Source organism: Homalodisca vitripennis, chromosome 8 (genome assembly GCF_021130785.1).
Source record: "Homalodisca vitripennis isolate AUS2020 chromosome 8, UT_GWSS_2.1, whole genome shotgun sequence".
NCBI classification, from domain to species: Eukaryota; Metazoa; Arthropoda; class Insecta; order Hemiptera; family Cicadellidae; genus Homalodisca; species Homalodisca vitripennis.
Genome location: NC_060214.1, coordinates 114,114,229 through 114,141,539, shown reverse-complemented (window position 1 = coordinate 114,141,539; position 27,311 = coordinate 114,114,229). Strand labels below are relative to the sequence as shown.

The 27,311-nt window shown below is 34.1% G+C and overlaps 1 protein-coding gene across 1 annotated transcript in view; it reads right to left on the bottom strand.

Moving 5' to 3' along the window:
* The window catches only part of LOC124368332 (G-protein coupled receptor 161-like), a 221,522-nt gene that overhangs the window by 182,191 nt on the left and 12,020 nt on the right, over positions 1-27,311 (bottom strand). Inside the window, exon 2 of the mRNA XM_046825607.1 lies at positions 19,578-19,610. The gene's annotated coding sequence lies outside the window, so the exon portion shown is untranslated. The remainder of the gene's footprint in view (positions 1-19,577; positions 19,611-27,311) is intronic.

The following is a 27,311-nucleotide window of genomic DNA, read 5'->3' as shown; positions in this document are numbered from 1 at the left end:
TGGAGACCAATGACTGCACTGTCTTTGGATCTGAGTTACAGATAGCACAGTATAAACCATGTGGACAGTAACAGTCCGGAGCCTAATGATTGCATTGTCTATGGATCTGAGTTAAAGGAAGCGCAGATTCATCATGTGGACAGTAACATTGTGGAGACCAATGACTGCACTGTCTTTGGATCTGAGTTACAGATAGCACAGTATAACCATGTGGACAGTAACAGTCCGGAGCCTAATGATTGCATTGTCTATGGATCTGAGTTAAAGGAAGCGCAGATTCATCATGTGGACAGTAACATTGTGGAGACCAATGACTGCACTGTCTTTGGATCTGAGTTACAGATAGCACAGTATAACCATGTGGACAGTAACAGTCCGGAGCCTAATGATTGCATTGTCTATGGATCTGAGTTAAAGGAAGCGCAGATTCATCATGTGGACAGTAACATTGTGGAGACCAATGACTGCACTGTCTTTGGATCTGAGTTACAGATAGCACAGTATAACCATGTGGACAGTAACAGTCCGGAGCCTAATGATTGCATTGTCTATGGATCTGAGTTAAAGGAAGCGCAGATTCATCATGTGGACAGTAACATTGTGGAGACCAATGACTGCACTGTCTTTGGATCTGAGTTACAGATAGCACAGTATAACCATGTGGACAGTAACAGTCCGGAGCCTAATGATTGCATTGTCTATGGATCTGAGTTAAAGGAAGCGCAGATTCATCATGTGGACAGTAACATTGTGGAGACCAATGACTGCACTGTCTTTGGATCTGAGTTACAGATAGCACAGTATAACCATGTGGACAGTAACAGTCCGGAGCCTAATGATTGCATTGTCTATGGATCTGAGTTAAAGGAAGCGCAGATTCATCATGTGGACAGTAACATTGTGGAGACCAATGACTGCACTGTCTTTGGATCTGAGTTACAGATAGCACAGTATAACCATGTGGACAGTAACAGTCCGGAGCCTAATGATTGCATTGTCTATGGATCTGAGTTAAAGGAAGCGCAGATTCATCATGTGGACAGTAACATTGTGGAGACCAATGACTGCACTGTCTTTGGATCTGAGTTACAGATAGCACAGTATAACCATGTGGACAGTAACAGTCCGGAGCCTAATGATTGCATTGTCTATGGATCTGAGTTAAAGGAAGCGCAGATTCATCATGTGGACAGTAACATTGTGGAGACCAATGACTGCACTGTCTTTGGATCTGAGTTACAGATAGCACAGTATAACCATGTGGACAGTAACAGTCCGGAGCCTAATGATTGCATTGTCTATGGATCTGAGTTAAAGGAAGCGCAGATTCATCATGTGGACAGTAACATTGTGGAGACCAATGACTGCACTGTCTTTGGATCTGAGTTACAGATAGCACAGTATAACCATGTGGACAGTAACAGTCCGGAGCCTAATGATTGCATTGTCTATGGATCTGAGTTAAAGGAAGCGCAGATTCATCATGTGGACAGTAACATTGTGGAGACCAATGACTGCACTGTCTTTGGATCTGAGTTACAGATAGCACAGTATAACCATGTGGACAGTAACAGTCCGGAGCCTAATGATTGCATTGTCTATGGATCTGAGTTAAAGGAAGCGCAGATTCATCATGTGGACAGTAACATTGTGGAGACCAATGACTGCACTGTCTTTGGATCTGAGTTACAGATAGCACAGTATAACCATGTGGACAGTAACAGTCCGGAGCCTAATGATTGCATTGTCTATGGATCTGAGTTAAAGGAAGCGCAGATTCATCATGTGGACAGTAACATTGTGGAGACCAATGACTGCACTGTCTTTGGATCTGAGTTACAGATAGCACAGTATAACCATGTGGACAGTAACAGTCCGGAGCCTAATGATTGCATTGTCTATGGATCTGAGTTAAAGGAAGCGCAGATTCATCATGTGGACAGTAACATTGTGGAGACCAATGACTGCACTGTCTTTGGATCTGAGTTACAGATAGCACAGTATAACCATGTGGACAGTAACAGTCCGGAGCCTAATGATTGCATTGTCTATGGATCTGAGTTAAAGGAAGCGCAGATTCATCATGTGGACAGTAACATTGTGGAGACCAATGACTGCACTGTCTTTGGATCTGAGTTACAGATAGCACAGTATAACCATGTGGACAGTAACAGTCCGGAGCCTAATGATTGCATTGTCTATGGATCTGAGTTAAAGGAAGCGCAGATTCATCATGTGGACAGTAACATTGTGGAGACCAATGACTGCACTGTCTTTGGATCTGAGTTACAGATAGCACAGTATAACCATGTGGACAGTAACAGTCCGGAGCCTAATGATTGCATTGTCTATGGATCTGAGTTAAAGGAAGCGCAGATTCATCATGTGGACAGTAACATTGTGGAGACCAATGACTGCACTGTCTTTGGATCTGAGTTACAGATAGCACAGTAATAACCATGTGGACAGTAACAGTCCGGAGCCTAATGATTGCATTGTCTATGGATCTGAGTTAAAGGAAGCGCAGATTCATCATGTGGACAGTAACATTGTGGAGACCAATGACTGCACTGTCTTTGGATCTGAGTTACAGATAGCACAGTATAACCATGTGGACAGTAACAGTCCGGAGCCTAATGATTGCATTGTCTATGGATCTGAGTTAAAGGAAGCGCAGATTCATCATGTGGACAGTAACATTGTGGAGACCAATGACTGCACTGTCTTTGGATCTGAGTTACAGATAGCACAGTATAACCATGTGGACAGTAACAGTCCGGAGCCTAATGATTGCATTGTCTATGGATCTGAGTTAAAGGAAGCGCAGATTCATCATGTGGACAGTAACATTGTGGAGACCAATGACTGCACTGTCTTTGGATCTGAGTTACAGATAGCACAGTATAACCATGTGGACAGTAACAGTCCGGAGCCTAATGATTGCATTGTCTATGGATCTGAGTTAAAGGAAGCGCAGATTCATCATGTGGGACAGTAACATTGTGGAGACCAATGACTGCACTGTCTTTGGATCTGAGTTACAGATAGCACAGTATAACCATGTGGACAGTAACAGTCCGGAGCCTAATGATTGCATTGTCTATGGATCTGAGTTAAAGGAAGCGCAGATTCATCATGTGGACAGTAACATTGTGGAGACCAATGACTGCACTGTCTTTGGATCTGAGTTACAGATAGCACAGTATAACCATGTGGACAGTAACAGTCCGGAGCCTAATGATTGCATTGTCTATGGATCTGAGTTAAAGGAAGCGCAGATTCATCATGTGGACAGTAACATTGTGGAGACCAATGACTGCACTGTCTTTGGATCTGAGTTACAGATAGCACAGTATAAACCATGTGGACAGTAACAGTCCGGAGCCTAATGATTGCATTGTCTATGGATCTGAGTTAAAGGAAGCGCAGATTCATCATGTGGACAGTAACATTGTGGAGACCAATGACTGCACTGTCTTTGGATCTGAGTTACAGCTAGCACAGTATAACCATGTGGACAGTAACAGTCCGGAGCCTAATGATTGCATTGTCTATGGATCTGAGTTAAAGGAAGCGCAGATTCATCATGTGGACAGTAACATTGTGGAGACCAATGACTGCACTGTCTTTGGATCTGAGTTACAGATAGCACAGTATAACCATGTGGACAGTAACAGTCCGGAGCCTAATGATTGCATTGTCTATGGATCTGAGTTAAAGGAAGCGCAGATTCATCATGTGGACAGTAACATTGTGGAGACCAATGACTGCACTGTCTTTGGATCTGAGTTACAGATAGCACAGTATAACCATGTGGACAGTAACAGTCCGGAGCCTAATGATTGCATTGTCTATGGATCTGAGTTAAAGGAAGCGCAGATTCATCATGTGGACAGTAACATTGTGGAGACCAATGACTGCACTGTCTTTGGATCTGAGTTACAGATAGCACAGTATAACCATGTGGACAGTAACAGTCCGGAGCCTAATGATTGCATTGTCTATGGATCTGAGTTAAAGGAAGCGCAGATTCATCATGTGGACAGTAACATTGTGGAGACCAATGACTGCACTGTCTTTGGATCTGAGTTACAGATAGCGTAGTTTCAAATCCTGCCCATACTGTAATAGTTTTTTATTGCTTAATGTAGCTATGGTAGGAAGGGTTGATTCAATGTGAATGTTAAGTTTTTACTCCAGTTCACCTACATCTTAGTGTAGCGTTTGGAATTTGCCACTGTCTCAGACTTGACTCCTGGAATCTGGAGTCTTATTCGTCTGAAGAGATCCAAAATAAATTTTATCAGTTGAACGTTTTCTCTAAATACTTCTTCTTTATTCTAATATGTTTATTTTACAATGCATATATAATAAAACCCTCACATATATCAATAATCGATGACAACAAGGAAAATAATGGTATATATAAAACCGGCTACTTGCACTTACTTTTTGGAAAAAAAAGAAAAGTATTGAATCCTATTATATTTGTATACAATACATAGATTAATTATTTTACGATCAAATTAATACAATAACTATACTTCTAATATATTGTATACTGCGATATGGATATTTTAGTCGGAGATTTATATTTAAACACCAGTCGCGAGAGGATGGTATAAGATATTTCTCGGAACCATACACGAAACCGGAAAACGGCAAAATTTGAACTTCTAAATCCCTTGTGCTTCAAGGAGAAAATATTACGAAACCTGTTAAAACTGTAGTAGTAAAACGTCGAACATAATGTAGTATAGTCTCAAGATGCTCGGCAATCCGCTTTAATGAGAAATCTTTGAAGTCAATTTTCACTTATAGTTCCTATCAAAGTTGTATCGAAACTAACATGTAGTCTATTCTTCTATACTGGTATTTTGTGATCGTTCTTTTCGTTTAATAAAACAATCTGGTTTCGTGTTATGGGCCATCAAAATAATTATTACCAAATGTTCTCAACAAATTTTCCACTGCGTATGAGAATGATAGTTTAATTCAACAGGCTAAAAACTTTGCATTTATACAATAAAAAATAATAAATGAATATACATTTATTTATATATAATGCAACATTATGTTTTAATTTTATTTATAATTAAATTAAATTTATAATTTTTTCAACTAATGATTTAGATTATTTTTTATGGTTTTACTATAAAAATTCTTTTTAAGAAAACTTTTACTGTAGGCTACTTTCGATAACTTTAATTGAGAATAATAATAATTCACTGAATTAGAAATATACTAAATTAATAAGGAAACATTTATTCCATTATTTATCATCAATTTAAAAGCTATATTTTATATTTCATGATAGTTTTTCTCTTATGGTCAGTTTTCAAAGAATTTGCTTTAAGATTAAAAAATAATAAAAACTTTCCATTTTTAAAGTATTAACGATAGATTATTTCTCAGTAGAAAGTAACACTCTTTAAGTCCTGTTCATAGACAACTTAAAATAAAATTAGACTATTATTAATATCTAGATATATTTATTGCCTGCTTCGTAAATTTAAAATTGTACATTGTGCATGAGCAAAATTCAGAAATTGTGTACGAGGCTGAAACAAATCTAGAAATAAATTAATAGAACATTTGCTACCACAATGTTAGTAGTGAAGTGATAAATAATCCGCTTATTGTCTATCACTAGCTTACACTTATTCAGACTGAGTGTGACCAATGATTTGGCCTGATTAAATTACTTCTTAGTACATTTAAATCTAATAAATATTGTTAAGTTATAAATACTACCAAACGATCCATATTACGTTGTCCGTATGTTCTGGTTATTTTTGTGTATCGTATAATTTTTCACGAAGAAGACGTTATGTTGAAAACACTTGCCAAACATAAATTGCTTCAAAGTACTTGTTCACAAGTAATAAAATAAGGAATGGTTATTTCAAAATATGCTAATTACAATATTGATTTATATGCGAGGTTTCATGTTCTACATTATGTATTTATAAATATAAATTCTCGGATATATAAATGTGTTATATATATAAAACTCAATATGTACACATAACTTAGCTATGGTACGAAGGGTTGATTCAAATTGAATGTTGAGTTTATCTTCAGCCCACCTGTGCCATTTCACCTACAATGCACTATATTACTGTATTCTGTAGTGTAGGTATCTCTGATTTCGAAACGATGTAAAGGTTCGTTTTGAGTTTCTTCGTTGCTGACCTTTTTTGGATCTTCAGACGAAAATGTCTCTCGATTCCAAGAATCAAGTCTGAGACTGCGTCAGACACCAGACGTGTCAATAAGATGAAGGTGAACTGGAGCTACACTCAACATTAAAACTTAATATTTATATATCATTGGAGGCATATGGACCTTAGGACTCGAGTGTGTATATACGAAGAACACGAACCACAAAAACGTTATCTGTATAATACTCAGCGTACTTTAACATCGCAGTTCAATCAATTGTGTACTTGATGAGGCAACTAGAATACATTTTAACCTATATCTCACTATTATTTTTGACGTGTAGGTGTCTCTGATATCACTACTATTTTGAGCTTCTTTGTGTATCTGTTCTTTTTTTTTTTTTTTTTTTTTGAAAGGAAAAGCCGATCTCATTTTATGCCTTATTCTGCCCGTCCTCATCGGCCATTGGCCTGTGCGAGGATCTTATCAAACAGAATAAGGGGGAGAGTCGATACAGTACAAGATCGGTGGTACTGATAAAAAGTGCAACGGTCACAGACAGGATTCGAACCTGTTCTGTCTGTTATCTCTTCAGACGAGCATATTTCCAGTGAGTCAAGACTGTGATCAGATCTAAAATTGCTGACGATGCAGTAAGAGGAAGGTGAACTGGAGCTAAACTCGACGTTCACATTGAATCACACCATTCCCACCATACACTACATCCATGGTGTACAGGATGGTGGTTTGGCAATTCTGTTCAATTTCCGAATAACGAACCCACTGTACTGCCACTTTGGGGGGGTGGGGGGGGGGGGGGGTGGGGGGGGGGGGGGGTGGGGGGGGGGGGGGGTGGGGGGGGGGGGGGGTGGGGGGGGGGGGGGGTGGGGGGGGGGGAGTGGTAGTTTGAAAAATCATATCAACTTTTATAATCACTCAACGCAGATATGGTGGGAAGGGCTGATACAGTGCGAAGAGTTTTAAGTTTAGCTCCATGTTTCACCTTTGTCTTCGTTAAGTGAGTGAAATGCTGTTCGCCCCCTCCCGCCGCAGGCTTGACTCTGATATCTGGAGCCAAGGTGTTTGCCTGAAGGAGGATATACAAAAAATAGTCCAAAAAAGAACGAACGAAGCTCAAAGCAAAACCCCCCCCCGTATGCGGTAGTCGTCGTTATCAACATCATAAGTCATCTAGACCTATCATAAACTACTGTAATGTTGAAATTTATATCCGGATTCTACATCAGTAACCAGATTTAACGTATTTAAAATGGTTCGCTGGTTCGATAATCTGGAGGGTGAACCAGACTTTTTAAATGTTAATGTTACTATACGCCTTTTATTCTTATACTAGATTAGACCTTCTTAATGAAGGTTTCATTAAGTAGGCCATTTATTTTTTTTTAAAACAGTTTTAAAATGTACTAAAAATTTTCATTTTTAAAGTCTTACATTTGTTCATAGATAGACAAGAGTTGGAGTTGAATAATTTAATTTGTGTCTTAAGATAATATTTCATCATTAATCGCCATTTTGTCTCCATTCCAATGTCAGGTGCGTAACCTGTTAATTTATATTAGTATTTGTCACATTAATAATAAGAGTTCTTTTCAAACTTAATATTTAATATATACCTAGTACTTGTTATATAACCATCTACGATTTTCCTATATTTTATGGGGTGAAATGGTTTTGTTTTACTAAAAACATTATTATGTGTCACTTAACTCGTGTTTCCTGGAACTAAAAACATTCAATAGTTTACCACTATTTTTCTTGCTGCCCATACCAGATAAAATTAGTGCTTTTGCGATAAAAAAAAAATCAAAAACAACAAACATATGGAATCACTAAAGGCATTTTGTAGTTTCATAGAGGAAAAATTAAAGCGTTTTTCTCGGAAATTTATAAAATAAATACTTCAAATGTACAACTTTCAAAAATTTTTTTAGGAAATATAAAAGCATTGTACAGAAAAGATGATCCAAGCTGCAAAAGCATATGATGTCTCTAAATCAATTCTCTCTTCCAAAAACATTTTAAAAACAACTTGGAGCATCATTAACAATAAAACAAAAGTTCACAAGCAAATCAAAATTAAAATTGGGGACAAACTTGAGGAAGATGCAACTGAGATTGCTAACCAGTTTAACGGGTTTTTCGCAACCGTTGCTGGTGGGCTGAGTCCTCGACCATCTGAACCTCAAGTACGCCCCTCGCGAAGACAGAGCCCCACACACTCCATGGTGTTGGCGCCTGTTGTTGAGGTTGAGCTTAAACGAATTATTCAGCAGCTCCCAGCCAAAAAATCAAACGATTTAAATCTTATGTCAACATGGCTCATTAAAAGTGTCTTCAAGCACTTAGTGAGACCATTAACCCAACTGATAAATTCTTCATTCCAAAGTGGAGTTTTCCCCTCCCTCCTGAAAGTCACTAAAGTTGTCCCAATATTTAAGAAAGACGATCCGCTGTCTATCAATAATTATAGGCCTGTCTCAATTTTGCCAGTATTGAGCAAAATATTTGAACAACTTTTTCTCATAAGAATGCTTTTTTTTGACAAATACAAATCAGCTCTCTGATGAACAATTTGGGTTCAGAAAGGGCAAATCGACAACTGACGCAGTTGTTAGTCTTGTTGATATGATTGTGGAGGGGATAGAAAATCGGAAACACACAATGAGTGTGTTTTCTTGACCTGTCCAAAGCATTCGAATGCGTTGACCATAACACACTGCTAGACAAACTGGAGTCTCATGGCATTCCGAGGCGTGCCCCTTGAATGGCTTAGCTCATTCCTAAGCCACAGATCCCAAGTTGTCCAAATTTCAAATCAACTGTCCAGGCCAATAAAACTGAAATATGGTGTCCCACAGGGATCCATACTCAGTCCTGTGCTTTTCCTGCTTTATGTCAACGACATAGGATCATCACTTCGGCATGGAAAACTAGTGCAGTATGTTGATGATACGACTCTCTGTTTCAGTGGGAAATCCAGTGAAGTTTTGGAACAGGCTTTTGTTGACATCAACAACTGTGTCCAACACTTCAACAGCCTCAATCTCACAGCAAACTCATCAAAATCAAATGTTTTGAATTTTTCTTTGCGTGTGGTGAAAAAACCTTAGTGAACCCGCAGTTTTCTTGGGGGAACTCCACACTGGACGAAGTCCTGCTCTTCAAAATTCCTGGGAATACACCTTGATAGAGGGTTGACCTGGAATGGATCATATTGACCACGTTTGTGCCAAAATTTCCTCAGGAATTTTCGTTCTGAGGTCTTTAGCAAAATACTGCCCGAGTCAGGTACTGATAACGGCGTATTACGGCTTGATTTATCCCCATCTGTCCTACGGTCTGGTTCTGTAGGGAGCGTGTGCAAACACTCTCTTCCAGAGAGTTTTCAGACTTCAAAAAAATCGATTCGAATCATCGCAAAAATCAATTACAGAGAGTCGTGCAGGCCGGTTTTCAAGAAATTGCAGCTGTTGACGTTGCCGTGTCTCTACATTTTAGAAACAACCCATGTTTTGTATGTACAAATGTGCCTTAACCAGAGGCCGGGACATACACATGTATGAGACACGAGGCAGAGAAAACTACCGTACGGGAAGACACAGAAACGGTAGTTTGTGAACGCTTGCCTTCGCAAGCAGGTGTTAATTTCCTCAACAGACTGCCCAACTCTATAAAAACTACCCCAACGCCCAAGGCGTTCAAAGCTCATCTCAAATGCCTTTTGGTGTCGCATGCATTTTATAATGCAGATGAGTTTTTTTGAATTCGACTGGGAGACCACACAATTGGAATTGACTGACTCCAATGTTTGAAGTGGGTTTCATTGGCCAGGAATGAAAGATGCGTGCTTGTAAAACCTGTATGTTTGAATGAGGTAATGTGGTATGAATGTTTAAAATTTTTAGAATTTACTCGTACAATATTGACGTTTGCTATGCAGCCCATACATGTTGTCCTTGCAATAAAAGAATTTGATTTGATTTGATATTTGTCCTGTTAATAGTTTTCTAGAGAGTATTTTGAGATTTATTATGAAACCGAACTTGTACATTTGTACTGCTCGCTCCCTCTACACTACAACCGTCTCATGATCGTAAGTAAGCAATTTGCCACAATTTAACACGTACTCATAGCAGAGATGGTGCAAGGGAAGGGGATTGTGGTAGTTGTGGTAGGTGGTGTTAAGAGTTGGGGAGGGGGTCTGTTACAGAGTTCAGCGTTATTGATATAGGATGTTATCGCCATCGCTTTCCATTAAAGCCAGTTTATGATGCTCCAGCTAGCTCTGAATATCTTTAATCGTGTACTCGACCTTTGAATACAGTATTTGGTATTTTGCTTTGTAGACCACCAAGCTAAATTGGTGTTGATTTACAAAGCACATCTTTAGTATTAAGGCCAAATTTCAGATGGCTAAGGAAAAATGTATGTTGTCCATTGTATATTTTAGCACCACTAATACTAAGCTTAAAAGATACGAGGAACTGAGTGTTTCTACACTCAAATCAGAAGGTAATTCTAAGCAATATATGGGTCAACCCTCGATTTTTCCTCATATTACAATATAATGTTCCAATAGTCAATTAGAAAAGGAAATGACTAGAATTTCTTGCCGGAAAGCAGTTATAGGGAGCAGGCAACTCACCATTTACAATATAATGTTCCAATAGTCAATTAGAAAAGGAAATGACTAGAATTTCTTTGCTGGAAGGAAAGCAGTTATAGGGACCAGGCAACCCGCGAGAATGACCTATTAGTGATCAGGGGCACTGAACGTGATTCTGGGCTTCAAATTTTGGAACTACTCGAGTTAATTTTTTTTTCTAAAAGAGCAAGCAGCGCGAAGCGCTGCGCAGCGGGCAAGCATCGTGCGTGATCTTCGTCTATACTGAATTGATTCAGACCAAAGAAATGACAGGACACAGATTCCTTTAACCAGATTTTTTACGGAGATTTTGTATTGGGCGGATTATATTGGTTTACTTTGCTTTCCAGCATGTAATTATGTGTTTAAAATTGTTTTACATACATTACCTACATTAATATTGTAATATGTAATAACAATTTATCAGAAATTTTTTAATAAAAAAAAAGGAATCACGCACGATGCCTGCCCGCTGCGCAGCGCTTTCGCGCTGCTTGCTCTTTTTAGAAAAAAAATTAAACTCGAGTAGTTCCAAATTTGAAGCCCAGATCACGTCAGTGCCCCTGATCACTAATAGGTAACTCTAAGCAATATATGACCGTCTGGCGGTTTGCCTGCTCCCTATAACTGCTTTCCGGCAAGAAATTCCTAGTCATTTCCTTTTCTAATTGACTATTGGAACATTATATTGTAATATGAGAAAAATCGAGGTTGACACATATATTGCTTAGAACTACCAAATCAGAATTTTAGTTCCTATTGAATAATTTTTTTTATTTTGTATTTCACTACCCTCAGAGTGAAAGTAACATTCTGTTTTTATTTATGGTTTCAATAATTGTAATAATTAAACAATAGAAAGTAAAATTAAAAAATACTTAGTGACAAAATCAGTTAGGCTTGTTATTTGAAGATGGAAATTTTAAATAATTTTGCCAACCAATATTAAAATATTGATCGTTTTAGCAGTACGCAATATTGCATCTTATTAGCAAACACCTTTAAATTTCCTTGAACAGATTTAGGAATCAAGGAATTTCATTGTTTTAAGTTCAGGAATCAAGCTATATTCCGTACTGCGATGTAGTACTCGTATATACACACAGATTCCGGTGATATACAATTTGTTAAAGACAATGACCATGCTGTGTAACATAGAGTAGGCTAACATTGTACTAATCTTTGTGAAATTCAGCCAATATGGGTATTCCTAGAGAGCTCTTGAGTATTCCTAAGAGGAATGTGAACTGGAGCTAAACTCGGCATTCACATTGAATCAACACTTCCCACTTCGCTGCGTTAGGTATAGATTTTTCGCTCCAGTTTTTTAAAGCTAAAGTTTCCTATTTATAAAAATAAAAAAATATTTCTTTAAAAAATAAACAAAATGTATCAAAATTAATTTCACTCAAACTTCCCAGCGTAACGCAAATAATTTCTTTGATAACCCTCAATTATTGTTTATATTAAGGTAAATCCTAACTTTACCACCTCGATGGCTTTATTAACTACGACTAGTGAACAGAATTTGCTAGTGTTGCGCTAATTTCCGTCAATTACAGTACTAGACGTGTCCATGAGATCGCGCTGAGAATAGTGATGTCTTACATTGTTAAACAAACAACATTATTCCTTGAGTAAAGTTTGCTATTAGCAATGTAACGTTTGAAAGTATAATATGACTTCGGAGATTTGCCATTGGTATGTTATACACAATGTATAACACAACGTTTCGAGGATAGAAATCTATCTTCTTCGTCAGGTGCACCATAATTTATTTGGCAGTCCATTGCTGCACGTTCTACCTTTTATGTACTAATTGTCTCCTGGCTTGACGAAGAGGATAGATTTCAATCCTTGAAACGTTGTGTTATACAATTTGTAACATATAAAAATAGCAAATGTCAAAAATCCTATTACCCTTTCAAAAAGATTTAGCTGACTAACTGGTTCAGAACACTTCACGCGAGAGGATGACGCGACAGGTAATCATAAAGAATGTTGTAATGGGACATAAAAGGTTGCAGAGCTGTGACGATGGCCGCCTGGAGGTGTTGTGGCCCACATTGTCTGTAACATTACTCTGTATGACCTTTCCGATACGTTGTCAACACATTATACCTTCATGATATCTATGTATTTACGTATTTTACTTGTGTCCTGGATTTCTCGACCGTAATATCTTATTTTTTATGCTCAGTTATATGATTACTATAATTTTATTATCAGTGAATGATCAAATAAAAACCATACTACATGTTCATTGTAGTTTTATTGTGATTTTTTAGTTTTAAAACGCCAGATTGTGTCATGTCACTCTAAATGATATTTACACCAGACATTGCCGCTGGCCACCTCAGGATTCATTACTAATTGCAGTTGAATTTAATAACGATAACATCCAATTAGAGTTAGCATAACAAGTTCTATAGATAATTGTATTATATTTTCCAAATAAATTTAGAATGTAGGCAAAATCTATTCCCGTTATATTCCTTTCAGTTCTGTGTTCCCACCTCGCTTACGTTTTTATATTTCTAAATTATTAAATTTGAAGGGCCGTAACAAGGAAAATCTAAACTTTTATTATTATCTTGTTTGATAATTTATTTGAGTTAACCGATTTCCTGATCACATTTACATTTTCCAAAGATACAATTTTTTAATAATAAAAAAATAACTTTAATTTAATTATCAATATGATTTATCAAAAAAATCGTATAATTTTATTTGCAATGTATTAATTTGTTTCAAAACAATATTTATAATATATATATATATATAAATATGTATATATATATATATATATACATTTATATAAACACAAACACAATTAATTTCAAATTAGAAAAAACCTTAAAAATCAATGTTTCAGTTTTTGAATTTTTGGGTTCCCAGAACCATTGATCATAAAATCACAGATCACAAAACAAACAAACACAATTCAAAACCCAATAAATGACAAAACAAAATCAATCAATCATTCCAAATAAATAAATGCAATAAAAAAGTTCTAATCAACTGCGTGTAGAATATTTGAAAATTTGTATTTAAATAAGATTTAATATAAAATAAAGAAAAGATAATCGTACTACGTTTTCTCCGTCTGGTGGCATGCATATAACAACCTATTTATTTGCGATTTCAACATTTCTTAAAATAGTCAGATTCGTACTGAGCAAATTTCTAGTTTATTTTGATTGTGTTGATTCCCATATGTGCAGATAATAGTATCTCGTAATTTTTACGAATAACATCAAACCGATGATTTGTCATTCTCACTCGTAATAGAGTGATAATCTTGCCAATATAATCTTTGGAACATAACTTACAGATTAGTGATAAATTACGTTTTTTGTGTTGCAATCAATGTTATCTTTAATGGTATATTATTTTTCTGTTGTACCGCTTTTAAAGGAATTAGAATTTACATTTCACAAATGCCGCGTCTTGGCTTGTTACAGAGATTCAAATTGGCTGAGCTTCAGCGAAGCCTTTCACACAAGGTACGCTTTCTGTCAGCCCAATATCTAAAAAACAAATAGACCTAATTATTTAAAATTTAGCATGAAGCTTCATGTTCATAATAAAAGTTGTATGGTTCTGAATGTTATTCCACTGGATTTTGGTGACCGTTCGTTCATTGATATTTACATTGATGTTATGGATGGACGATAATACCAACGTGAATATCGTGATACATGTGATGTAGGAACAAATGCAGCCTAATGAAATGACCTATAGAATTAGTTTTTAAAGCACTACAGCTCAACACAGTGTGTTGCGGATCCCTACCTTTTTACTATTAGGAAGAAAGATATTTATAAAAGCATTTTATTGCAGTGATAAACACATTTAACCCGTAAAATAGTATCCAGCAGCTTGTGAGGGAGCAGTTATATTAGCAATCCTACACGACAGGTGTAGGTTCTGGAGTTGGTGATGACGTCACACTGTACCACAACCATGTAATCTCAGTGATAGCTTGTTTTAACCTTAATCACATTGGAAGAGTATTATATCACTACCGTATAGTCCAAGTGGACAATGCTTCTAATTTAATTTATTCAGTATTATTATTGCTATACTTACTATTTTATTAATATCAGAAATCTTTATTAAGGTATACATTCAAAAAGTTGGTTACAATATTTGATCTAGTATGGTATTATTGCGAGACCTCGATAAATCAAAATAATTTACTGGGATTAGAAAACAGGAGTAAAATATGCGAAATAAAAACTTTGTTTGTTTGAATAAGCAAATAACGAACTAGTAAAAAATAATAAAAATTTCATAAATTTGTATTAATCCCGTTCTATAGAATGTAAATTTACTAGTTCATACAAATACAAATTTAATAACCTTTAAAAATTGATTTGTTAATCATGTAAACAATAATACGTAAATAAATGAAGAAGGTAATAAATAAAATCGTACACCAATAAGAATTGTAAACATTTTTCGTTTAGTGTTTAAAGCTGAATCCGAGAAGCGGACGTTTATTTTTTCTTCTCTAATCAGTAATTTTTTCACTTTGGGCAGCAAAGTTGTTGCTACTATTTCTGCAACAAGCTTCTTTTGTTTCTTTTCATTCTTGATGTAAGTTTTTCAAATATTCCATTCTTTGTAGCACAAAAATAGAGAACATTAAAAGAAATTTAGTGATTAAATGTTAACGACCATTATTTGATTGCTACCTTAATTACATTTGCATGACTAATAGCATACATGTAGGAATACAGTAGTAAAACATCTTAAGATTTATATTAAACTTATGGAGAACACTTAGAATTATTGAATATATTAAGGCTATATTTATTTATTCACATAGTGTTAGAAATACAAATAAAAAATATGACAATTAGATTAACGGCCCCAAATATTTGTTTTGTTCTCTTAGGAAATAAAGCTTAGACGTTGGGCTTAGCACCAAAAAAACCGTTGTGCTACTTCCAGAGTTACAGGATATTCTGGATGGTTAAAATTGGGAGTAGGGACCGCTTCCTGGAAATTAATAGTAGGAATTGATAATCTCCCAATTAAGTGGAAATTTTAGGTTGTAATATTGAAATACTGTTGAATATTTAGGTGATATATTTTGGCATAATTAGATAATTTAGAGTGTTCAGTAAAGATTAATAATTCAACATGTAGGTGGAATAAATAGAAGACTTTCAACTACCACAATTTTAAAGATTATGTTTAAACATTCAGCTTAAGGTGTTTGTGATTTTTTATTTGATAATTAACCCAAAGTATACACGGAATTTTCCTTAAGTTTTATGCAACCCATCGGATTTTTATTTATCTATTTAGTATCATTTTATATAATACAACTAATATATATATATATATATATATATATATATATATATATATGCACCATTCATTATAGTTTTATCTTTAACTGCGATTCCTGAAAAATGATCTTTCTCATGGGTTCTCAAGAACCGTAAAAAGTATCAGCCTAATGTGTTATAATTTCAGCAAAATTAGGGATAATTTTAAGCATAGGGAATTTTCCTATACTCCAAAATTTTTGTGTTTTTAAAATCAAACACTTTTAAGTGAAAAAAACACACAGAAAAATTGAAATGATATTTAAATTTCCAATTCTCAAAATATGTACAAATTTATAACCAATAAAAATATTATGTTGAAGCCCTGAGAAACTGTACCTCAAGCTCGATATTTTAACGTGAGACAAATACAGGGTCCGATTCCCTTTAAAATAAAAAATTCACTTTAGTCAAAGACAAACAATACAGAAGTCAATAAATGACTCGTATTCACATTGTTATCATAAGTTAATATTATGACTTGTTATTTTTCTTTACAACTATTGAATAGCACTATAGTTTCATGTTGAAAACCCTTCTTAAGGGCAATAAAAATTTATATTTTGTATTTTTGTGCGTGTATAATTCCTAGTAAGTGACAAATAAATAAGCGAATTCCAAGTTTCGATACCTGTAATCTACAGCTTGATTAGTAAGTAATTAGGGTATACAGCACATGCTGCAATAGATAGCAATAGCTTACATGGTCTAAAGCTGTAAGGGCCTTTGACACGATCTTGTGTCGTGTGCGGTGGATTACAGGGAATTATTGGGTCGTCCTTTGAACGTGTCTCTCACATAACTGATGTGTTGTTGAATATTAAATGTTTCTTCATTTGAAAATCCCCATTACACCTACATTTAGAGTTGATCACTTATATTTTCACGACTGACTTTGCTAAAACACGGTTTAGAAATTTGTTTCCCTACAGTTCATCTTCCTCTCAGTACAGCGTCAGGAATATGACGCTGTATTACACTTCACTCCTGGAATCTGGATTCAAGTACATCAAAAGAGATTCATAAATTGATGGTGACGAGGATGGTAAAAATAAACTCTTTAAATAGTTTTTCCTACTTTTTTATCACTTAGACGAATTTTAGACTAGATTTGTAGTTGTTGCTATTATTCTTTCCCCAACTTTTCAACTGTAGAAAGCCTCGTAAAATTAATTTTCAACTTAGACAATGCCCCGAAAGGGTCCTATTTAGGGAGTGATTTAGAATAAATGTATAAATGATATGATACGTTATTGGGTCTCATTGTTATGAACACTTTGGTTTTAATAAGAGTGATCGAATTCAGCTATATTTGTATGGCATGTAAATACAATTCAAACGGTGCTTTTTAATTAAACCTCATATTATTTTGACTAAAGTGTGAGAGGTGCATTTTTGAAAATTCATTACTGAGATGTTCTTTTCGGGAATATTCAGTTTGGGTTAACATATTCTATTTGGGTTTCCAAATTTGAAAAAACGCTCAAGCCTTACATTTATTTTTTTTAACGAAGTGAAACGAAACGTAATGTTTTTGCATTAAAAATATTTGGTCTATCCCTAAATGTTCAAAAATAGATATTAAATACGGAATTTACTGGTGTGTAGTAAATGCAATTCGTTTGATGTCATTTTTGTTTTAAAACGTTAAAAGACATACACTTCAAAATCATAAAGATAAAAACTTTACGTAGTGGGCAAAAACACATCGTGAATAGTTCCTGGCAAACTAAAATTTCTATAGTCTACTAGTAACTAATATTCACTTAGTCCTATCGATAATATTCCCCTTCACGGTGAGGTCTCACAAGAGAAAAATGTGAGTAATGGTTAGTTTTGTCTCCATAAAACTTTATTTAAAACAATATTACAATACTTAATTATGTAAAATTCAGTTTCTGTTTTAATTAAGTGTTCCCACCAGATTCTAAAGATCAGTTTACACACTACGTTGATTGAGGCAGTTTATGTAATCAATATGGTTCGTTAGGGAACTGATTAACGTTGTCAGGGGGTGGGGAGGAAGGGTGGGCTGGTGTGATAAAATGATAGGGGTAGCGTGGACGCGTTTACTCGTTATATAGTCCATTGAATAAGGGTGGTCAAATTTTTACAACTTTAAACTAATCAATTTTTTTGCCTCGCATCTCGAGAATTTCAATAACAATTATCTGTTGTAACTAGTTACTACGTTTAAATGATGTCTCAATCGTGTCACAAATGCCCCTCCCCCCGTATTACAAAATATCTCACTCGTGTCACAAAATGTCCTACGATATCACAAGATGATCCACTCATATCGCTAGATATCCCAGCTATGTCACAAGGTGTTCCAACCTTGTCAAAAGATACCCTATCGTATCACAAGATTCCCCACCAATGTGACAAGATCCGTTCACTAGATATCCTACCTATATCACAAGATATCACACACGTGCCACAACATCTACCATCGTGGTGTTATAAGATGTTACAAGATCTACCATTGTGTAATAGGATATGCCACCTGTTACAAATCGTTCCATCCGTATCACAAGATCTGCTATGCGTATCACAAAGTATCAGGAACGTTTCACACGATTACTCACCATATCACAAGATGTCCCACCCATATCACAAATATCTATCCATGTCACAAAATTTCTAATCCATGTAGCAAGATGTCCTACTTGTGTCATAAAATATTCCACAAAATGATCCACTTGTGTCACAAGATTTGGTGGTGTACAGCGGAAAGATTTTGTGTTAATTGTGACACTGGCCTTACAAGCCTACGGCCTGATAAGAGTCGCACACTGTCGATAATGGATTAAATTCCATGATATTTATTATAACAGTTAATGGAAAGTTTATTGATTATAGAAATCAGGATATCAAAATATTTTTATGGTAAAACATATAACGAATTCTTTGTTTGACGTTTGCATTTGACCATGGACATATTTTTTACTACTATCTAGGTTTGATTTGTTTATTTTAAAGTAGATTGTAGTTATGTATTAGGTTATTTATTCACCTAAGGAAGACATCAGATTGCAGATCTAGAAACGAAAGTTTATTTTTTTGTATCACTGAATGATAGCAAATGTCCAGAAAATTTGTTTCCCTTCAGGAAAAAAACGGTTTATTTTGTGAGAAATTTTGGCAAGGTAAACAAATTATCTCAATTTATCAAATAATACATTCAGTAATATACCAGGAACAATCAGCACTAACAAATCTAAATTTAAAGACCTGATATCTTTTTTTCTTGTCCCTAAATATTATAAACATATATGTAATTATTATATTCAAATAACTATTAGAAAGCTTTTGCTCAATATTTCAAATATTATATTCTTGTAATACGTGAGAATATAAAACTTTATGACAGTGGCTTGATGGAAAATATGATTCATACTCACCGTTGTTGTTAGTGTCTCATTTCTGCAATTTATCTGCAACACAAAAACGTCGTTACTGAAATTGTTATTTATTGGCAAAGTGTAACGAAACCTAACCAATTATTAAGAAGGAGCGCGTATGTGTGTGTTTTTATGACAGTCAAATGTTAGACTGAGTGAATTATAACTGAAGAGAGATTACTTGAGGTAGCTATAGTATATGATAGTCCAGGAGCTGATAACCAATTTACATTGTTGTAAGAGAGAAAAAGTTTTAATTTCCCCTAAGAAAGAAATCCACCATTACCTGAGCTGGTTTTGCTGGAGTTGGATACCCCAACTATGAAGGGTATCAAAAGGGTTAAAAGTATGAAATGATAATTTTGTTCTCAAAGCACATTCTTCTTATATTTTCATAGCTAAAACCAACCATCAGACTCGTAATTAATGTTAAATCAGCGTCAGCAAACTATCAACAGACCCCTTAAAAATTCTGAAAATCTACAGAGTGAATTTAAGGGAAGTGAATTTAGTTGCTTGACAGGGAACAATCATTTGTGACTTTCGGTTTTAATTGCATCACGCTAAAAAACATTTTAATCTGAGAAAAATGTCTTTTCGATATCATATTTTAACCCTTTCGGTATCGTTCCATTTTCACCCCCCCCCCCCCCTCAAAACTAGTAGGGCTGACAATCAATTATAGCTTCAGGGAAATTCCTCTGTAGTTATGAAGAAAAATAAGGTTGTATCCTTACATAATGCAAATTGGTTGTGGGATCCTAGATTAGTAAGAAAAACGGCGACTACGCGATACCACCTAATTTTTGTCACGTTAAAAATACACATGACAGTACATAAACTGTATTTGTTCCTGATTTTTTATTCAAATTAACGTTCAATGCGGTGTGTTTATCAATATATATTTTATACGTTTAGTATCTGGCAAGCTTAATTTTAGGTTTAAGATTTTAAATCTGTGGAAGAGTGTTGATACCAGTCGAAAAGCCGTGTCCCTGTAGTGACATAAACGATGCCAAATGTTATAATCAAGTTATTCATTTTAATCAGTAATGAATTGCTATATATAATCTGAACTCAAGAAAAATTGCCGTAGATATCGGTGTTAATGTTATGGATAAAGTTTATTGTCTTCTAAAATTACGAGTATTTAGCTTTGTAACAACGAACTCGTAGTAACAACAAACAATGTCCAATGACTATAGTTTAAAGCTGTGTATGCTGTAGATGTAAAATTAAATACATAAAATTTTAAAGTACGAATCAATTACATATTCAAAAGATATATTTGCAAGAAACATTTCAGTGAATTGCGGAATTTCAAGCATTTCCGTCCACATTGAATAGAAAATGTAATTTTGAAAGAAAGTGCACTAAGGAGCAGAGGTTCTATTTCAACATTTATAAATATAACATTTGATTCTGTAACAAAGGGGAGATTTCGCAGATAAAGCAATGAATATCCTATATAAAAATACTTTTAAATATTGAAATGCAAGCATTTTGTAAACGCCAATGGAAAATTCTTTGTAAGTGTAAAAACATTATTTTTAAACGTGTTGGTTTATTTACATAAACTTTTACCATACAACTCGATATGTAGATTTCACGTCACAATCGCTCCAACGAGTTTATGTAAAATTTAAAATATTCATATTCCTCCCAGTGGAACCCAGTACAGAACGGATGTTCAGGTGACACCTCATTAAAGCAACGCTTTGTCAACTTTCCGTACGCCCGCCACCAGTTCGTGACGCGTCCTCTCTCATTATAGCATCCGTGACCATCCGGTGTCGGTATAACATTCAACTTCTCTTCGATAACTGGTCTGCGTTTAATATATCGGACACGTATCTGTTACAAGTGTTGGTACTTTGGTATTTTCGGGAAGCCACTATATCCCTATCCACTATCTGTGGAGTGAAACGATCAGGAAATCAGCAATAACTGAGATCTTAATAACTTAATAACGGAATTTAGTACACTTCGTCCGTATGAATGATTTATGTCACGTGTTATGTCACTAATACAATCAGTTTTACACTACAAAACTAAAAGTTAAAGTTTCTCCGTAAAACATTTATTATAATAACGATCGGAAATTAGGTTCGTGTTTATAATACTGACTGTAAAGTTGTATTCTTTATATACAAAACAAAACCAAAATTATAACGGCTATTGTGGTCATTATTTTTGTAGTATTACAGTTTCATGCTCATTTTGAAAATCAATTAATTACACTCGGTTTTTAATAATGATCATGAACGTGATAATAATATTTGACTTAACAAGTTAAAACGTGTCATTTGTTTAATTTTCGAAGGTTTAGGTCGAAGTTAGAAAGGAAATTGGTAATAGTATCAATGTTTAAAATGTTTCGTATCTAAATTTGCGAGAAAATATCATAAGTTTTAGTCATGAGTAATGTCCTTTATTGAAATGTTTCCTGTAAATTTGGTGATTTTTGAGATACCAATGGTGACATATTTAAAATAATGGGAGTGTTACCAACATATAAATATAAGTTGTTTTGCACGTTTAGTCAACTAAACGTTTTTGTTTAACGTTTGATGTTTTTACGATAAAACATAATAAAATAATAAAACTTTCCATTGTCAGGGAAAAATATTTTCCTGAACTTTTTGTTTTTAATATTTAAAATTAAAAGGTTATTGCAGACACTTTGTGATCAGTATTATTTAATTTGGTTTCAATTTGTTTGTATTAAGTGCATGTTTTAGAGAGATTGTGCACGGATTTACGCCGAAGGCTCAATTATGATTTGTTAATTTAGAGCCAGATTGTGTCTTTGATGTGTTAGGTTAGTTATTCACCAGATGAAAAGAACAGATTGAAAATCTCGAAATTTAACGTTACTGAGTTTTTGTATCACTAAACAATTACAAAGGTCTGGAAGAATGCTTTTTTCACCTAAATTGTGAACTATATTATGTATGCAAAAGTGGGTTTTTTTTTTTGTTACGATTTCACCTGTAAATTATTTAACCGGTTGTACTAAAATATTATTAACTGGACATCCTTAGGCCTATTCTTATTTCTAAAATCCCTCCAAAATACGCCCGAATGGTCGATAAAGTTGCAATACAAAAGTATAATTATTAATTATTGAAAGAGCCTTCTAAATGTAATAAAATGTTTTTTTTAAACATTGTTTAATGAAATAAAAACCATGTATTTAATTAATATAACGGCTATTTTCAATTTATTTCCATTTGTAATGTGAAAGGATAGCGTAAGCTTGGTAGTAATAACTCTTCTTATTTCAACCTTTTCTGCAACTGTTGTTGAGCACAGAGTAAGACAATATCCAGATAAGAAAATAAAGTTTTAGTAAAAACATACTTTTAACTGATGTTCATAAGTTAGCAAATATGTATGCAGTGCGTGGTCTACTGTAATGCAGATATAAAAAACAAAGTTACCATGTCACTTTTAATATAAATTAAAAGACTGTTATAAAACCCGCCTTAGTTGTCTTTTGACAGAAGTACTCCTTTCAGACCTGTGTATATATTGTTTTTCTTGATTGGGAAACAATGAAAAATCAACTATTGAACAAGAAATACTAAACCGAAGTAAATTTTAATGGCCATAAATTTACACTTTTTGACAGATTTTCTTAGTAGTGGGAAAACAAACAAAACTCAACATTGGCGAGGGAAAATATAACTTACTCGAAGCATAAGTGCTTAATCTTGTGCAAAGCCTACGCAATTGCATACAAAGCGGAGGATAACTAATAGTTTAGATATAAATTTAAAAAAAAAACGCCTATAATCAACTTTAATACTCTGCCTCACTAGAGGAACTCTGTCTCTCCACATACAACACGCTTCACATTTAGCGGATTTATTCAGAGATGATGAGGAGCGGAGGGAATATCAATCAGTTTGTTTCACGCCGAGAAATTTCCCGCGGGATTGATGATTTCAGCGGAAATGGCAACATTGGTAACACTGACTTTGCGGCAACACTGAGGGAGGAAGTGTATTCAAGCGTTTACATGCGGCTGTTTTTTAATATGTAAAATATGCTTTCAAATCGGCATATTAATATGCAAATTTCTACTTTTATTTAAAACGTATTTTCCTCTATGTGGCATTTTAATTTGTTTAGGAAACTGAAATTTCGCTATTAGGTGGTTTTGTACATTGCCTGAGCGTTAGTGAGGCGTATCACTCGAGGGACTGGAAAAAGTTTGAATTTAAAATGTCTGGTTTGTCCACTTGATATCACGAAAACGAACCTACAGTCTTCAAGTTTTGTATGGAGCTTCATATCTACATAGGCAACATTGAGTTCAATGAAGGAGCCGTCAAAGTCACGTGGTTTAGCTGAGTGTTAGTGGACATTTTATATTTGTCTTTTGTATAACCGTAATGTCAACGAAAAAGGCGGAATAAATAAGTTAGTAAATACGATGAGTACGGTCGTATAATATCTCAAAATGGAACAGTTTTTATTCATAGAGTAATAAAATAATTATTTGAGTGGAGGGTTAATGTAATTAAAGTCGGTAACACGATTTGATTTTAGTGTACTATTGCGTTGTATAACCCTCACTATATCTGCGGATATTTTATTACTTAAAGACTGCTTTGAAACCTCACACAATGAACAAAAATATGAACGTATCACTTAGTCGTATAGATATTCATTCCTTCATTGACAAGATGAGTTCTATGATACATGTCTAAGTATATAATTTGGCTAAGCGGAATTGTTGCCTATCACTTCACTCAGTAGGCTGGCAAAATTTCTCTTTTATAAACGTTTCTTTTCTGTATGATTAACTTTCTGTTTATATATCCGCAGGACATATCGAGAATGAAATATGCTATAGATTTGAAATTTTATACGCAACCTCAGTAGCGCAACCTTAGAGCGGTTTGATTCATATCTATACGGGCCTATTTATAGTAAGTACATTTGGCTCTATATTTTTAAAATATTGATAAAAAAATACTGTGCAAACTCAAAAGGAGATTCCATGAAAAATTTTAAATAATTTATTTATGGACCTAAATATTTTAAAAACTTTACCTCATGATTAACCTTGGTTTTTTATGAAAACACGTTTTTTGTATTTTTTACCCCCCCCCCCTTGAAAGGGGGGGCATGCGCTTTTTAGCCGGTTTGTATAGGTTTACGTATGCCAACATTTATAAAGTTTTATGAGGTTATTTTCATTTTATTTTATTAAGAAAAGCCTGCTTTATTATGTGCAGTATTAGTTTTAATTTTTATGAACAAACTAAGTAAAAAAATCTTTATCACTTAAAACTCTGTTTGTGCCTACAAATCTGGGTTTTATTAGTTATCAATACTTTAATATCATTATTTTTACAATTTAATACTACACATTGTAGAATACGCCTAGCTGAAACAAGGTTTTTAAAATTCATCAGTGTATCTCTCATACAACTTTAGAAATTTAGGTAAACGTTGTAAAAAAGTGAAATTTTGGAAAACGCCAAATAAACCAAAACAGTAAACTTTATTAGGTAACGTACTATATTCTTGTAAATTATTATCTTAAGGACAATTTTATCGAAAAATAACAAGTTTAAAACCAACTTAACAAAGATATAGCATTAAAACAAAACCAAACAAAAATACTTTTAAATATACTTTTGGCTGTAGATTGCATTAAAACATTAGTTACTGTACTGCTTGTATTATTTTTATTCTACGTGAAAAAAAGTTAGTATGACCATGTTTTTGGTATTATTGTGTACATAGATTACCAAGATAACAGAAAAAACACAAATTTAGAAAATTGTTGCTGTTTTCAGCGTAGACCCCACATTAGAGAGCCAATAGTAAGAGGCATAATTATACTATGATGAATACTGAAATTAAAAAACTAAATATATTTTTAAAGCAGTGATAAATATATTGTTCATGGTTTATAGTTTACTACGTAATATAAAATGTACAGTGTAATTTGTATTAGCCATGGATGTAAAATAGGTTAACTTATATTAGTAGTTATTTATATAACAAATATTTCACGGATTATATCCTTATTTACTTTCAAATAATTGATAGATGAAAATTTACGTAATTAGTATTAGATTATGAAGGATTATGATACGTTTAGTAATAATAATTAAATTCAACGTTGTCAAATTATTTATGGCAGCAACAAATCCGACAAAACAGTAATGCTGGATCCAACTTGTCGAGGGTTTAGCGGTCAAGCGATTCAACGGATTGTGCTTTGAACCACAATAACACCATATTCCCGTGTAATCATGTGAGTTCTGATGGATACAATGCTGACAAAACAGAACAAACCCGATGTTACATTTATTTGTGATTATTGCTGTTACAGTTATTTTGGTGGCTTTTTTCAAGCCTTGTCTTTCACAATATGCTTCAATTTTTAGTTAGTAGTGAAATGCCTATTTAATAAGGCGAGGAAAGATACAGGTGGTAGAATTGATATTTGCCCATTTAATAAGTTGCATCGGATATATTCTTGGCTTTTAGTTGGGTGTTGGGAGAAAACACCCTGCTGCTACACAAGTTAATAACTGAGTATAAAATATTTACTATATAAATTGTTATTTAGATTAAATATAATATCTAACGTGTATGGATATAACTTATACGTAGTGCACACTAATGACTGTAAACACAAAACTTTGATCTTCACCAAGTATAATGAAACTGAGAACACAACGAAGACACAAAGGCACACAATGCACGCCACAAGAGGACGAGGCTCCTGTACAGAGGTTTACCACAACTCTGTGGTGTACAAGTACTTGTGCTTGAGAGAGCTTAACTAACCACACTCCTGTCCTAACAACCTGTCTAGCGCTGCTTACTTAGAACTGAGATTAGAGATTACAGTAGTTCAAATGTCTTCAAAAATAAAAAACTTAAATAAAAAAATTAAATTAAAAATTAAACTCTTTTAATGAGTAATTAACAAAGTTTTCAGTCAAATGTAAAAGAGCATGTTATAATGTTATGCATAAACATTTAATTAATAAAACATATATTCGCTTTCTTTTTAATTTGTTTGCATTGTTTTGTTTAAAATAAAATATCCTACTAGTTTTATGAAAACGTTTGATATGATCCGGGATGAAATAACAAAATTATTGTTGGCCAAAAATGAAAAATGTGTTTTTCACTCCAAGTTTTCATTTATAACAAGTTTCCTCAAAACTAAAGAATTTACACTTATACATGATTTTTACGATAAACATCGAACTTTCAAGGTAATTAACCTCTTTCACGCAATGTAACCTAATATGGTTACAGGAACATAATTTCATGACAATATTCCAGATATTATAGAAAGCATTATACTTGAGTTATCAAGTGTCTCATTTATAGAAGTAAAATTAATTAATAAAACTAGCTTTAGTTTTATTTTAATTTCATATCTTATTAATAATTGGCTAAATTATTGGTATGAATTATAATAAGGTACATGGCATTCACATTCAGTAGACTTATGTTGTTGTGAATTTATTGCTTTCGAATCTTATTACATAGGAGTACACGCTTTCTACAACTTACTGGGTTTCAAAAAAGTAAAATATGTAAATATAAAATGTAATTCTGTATTAAACAGAGATTACAAATTAAATAATGTCAGTAACGTTAAAATGCAATATTTATTCTACCACACTGAAATATATGAAAACGCTCGTGTTCTATTATGAAAATATATGTTACATCAGTTTTTTCTAT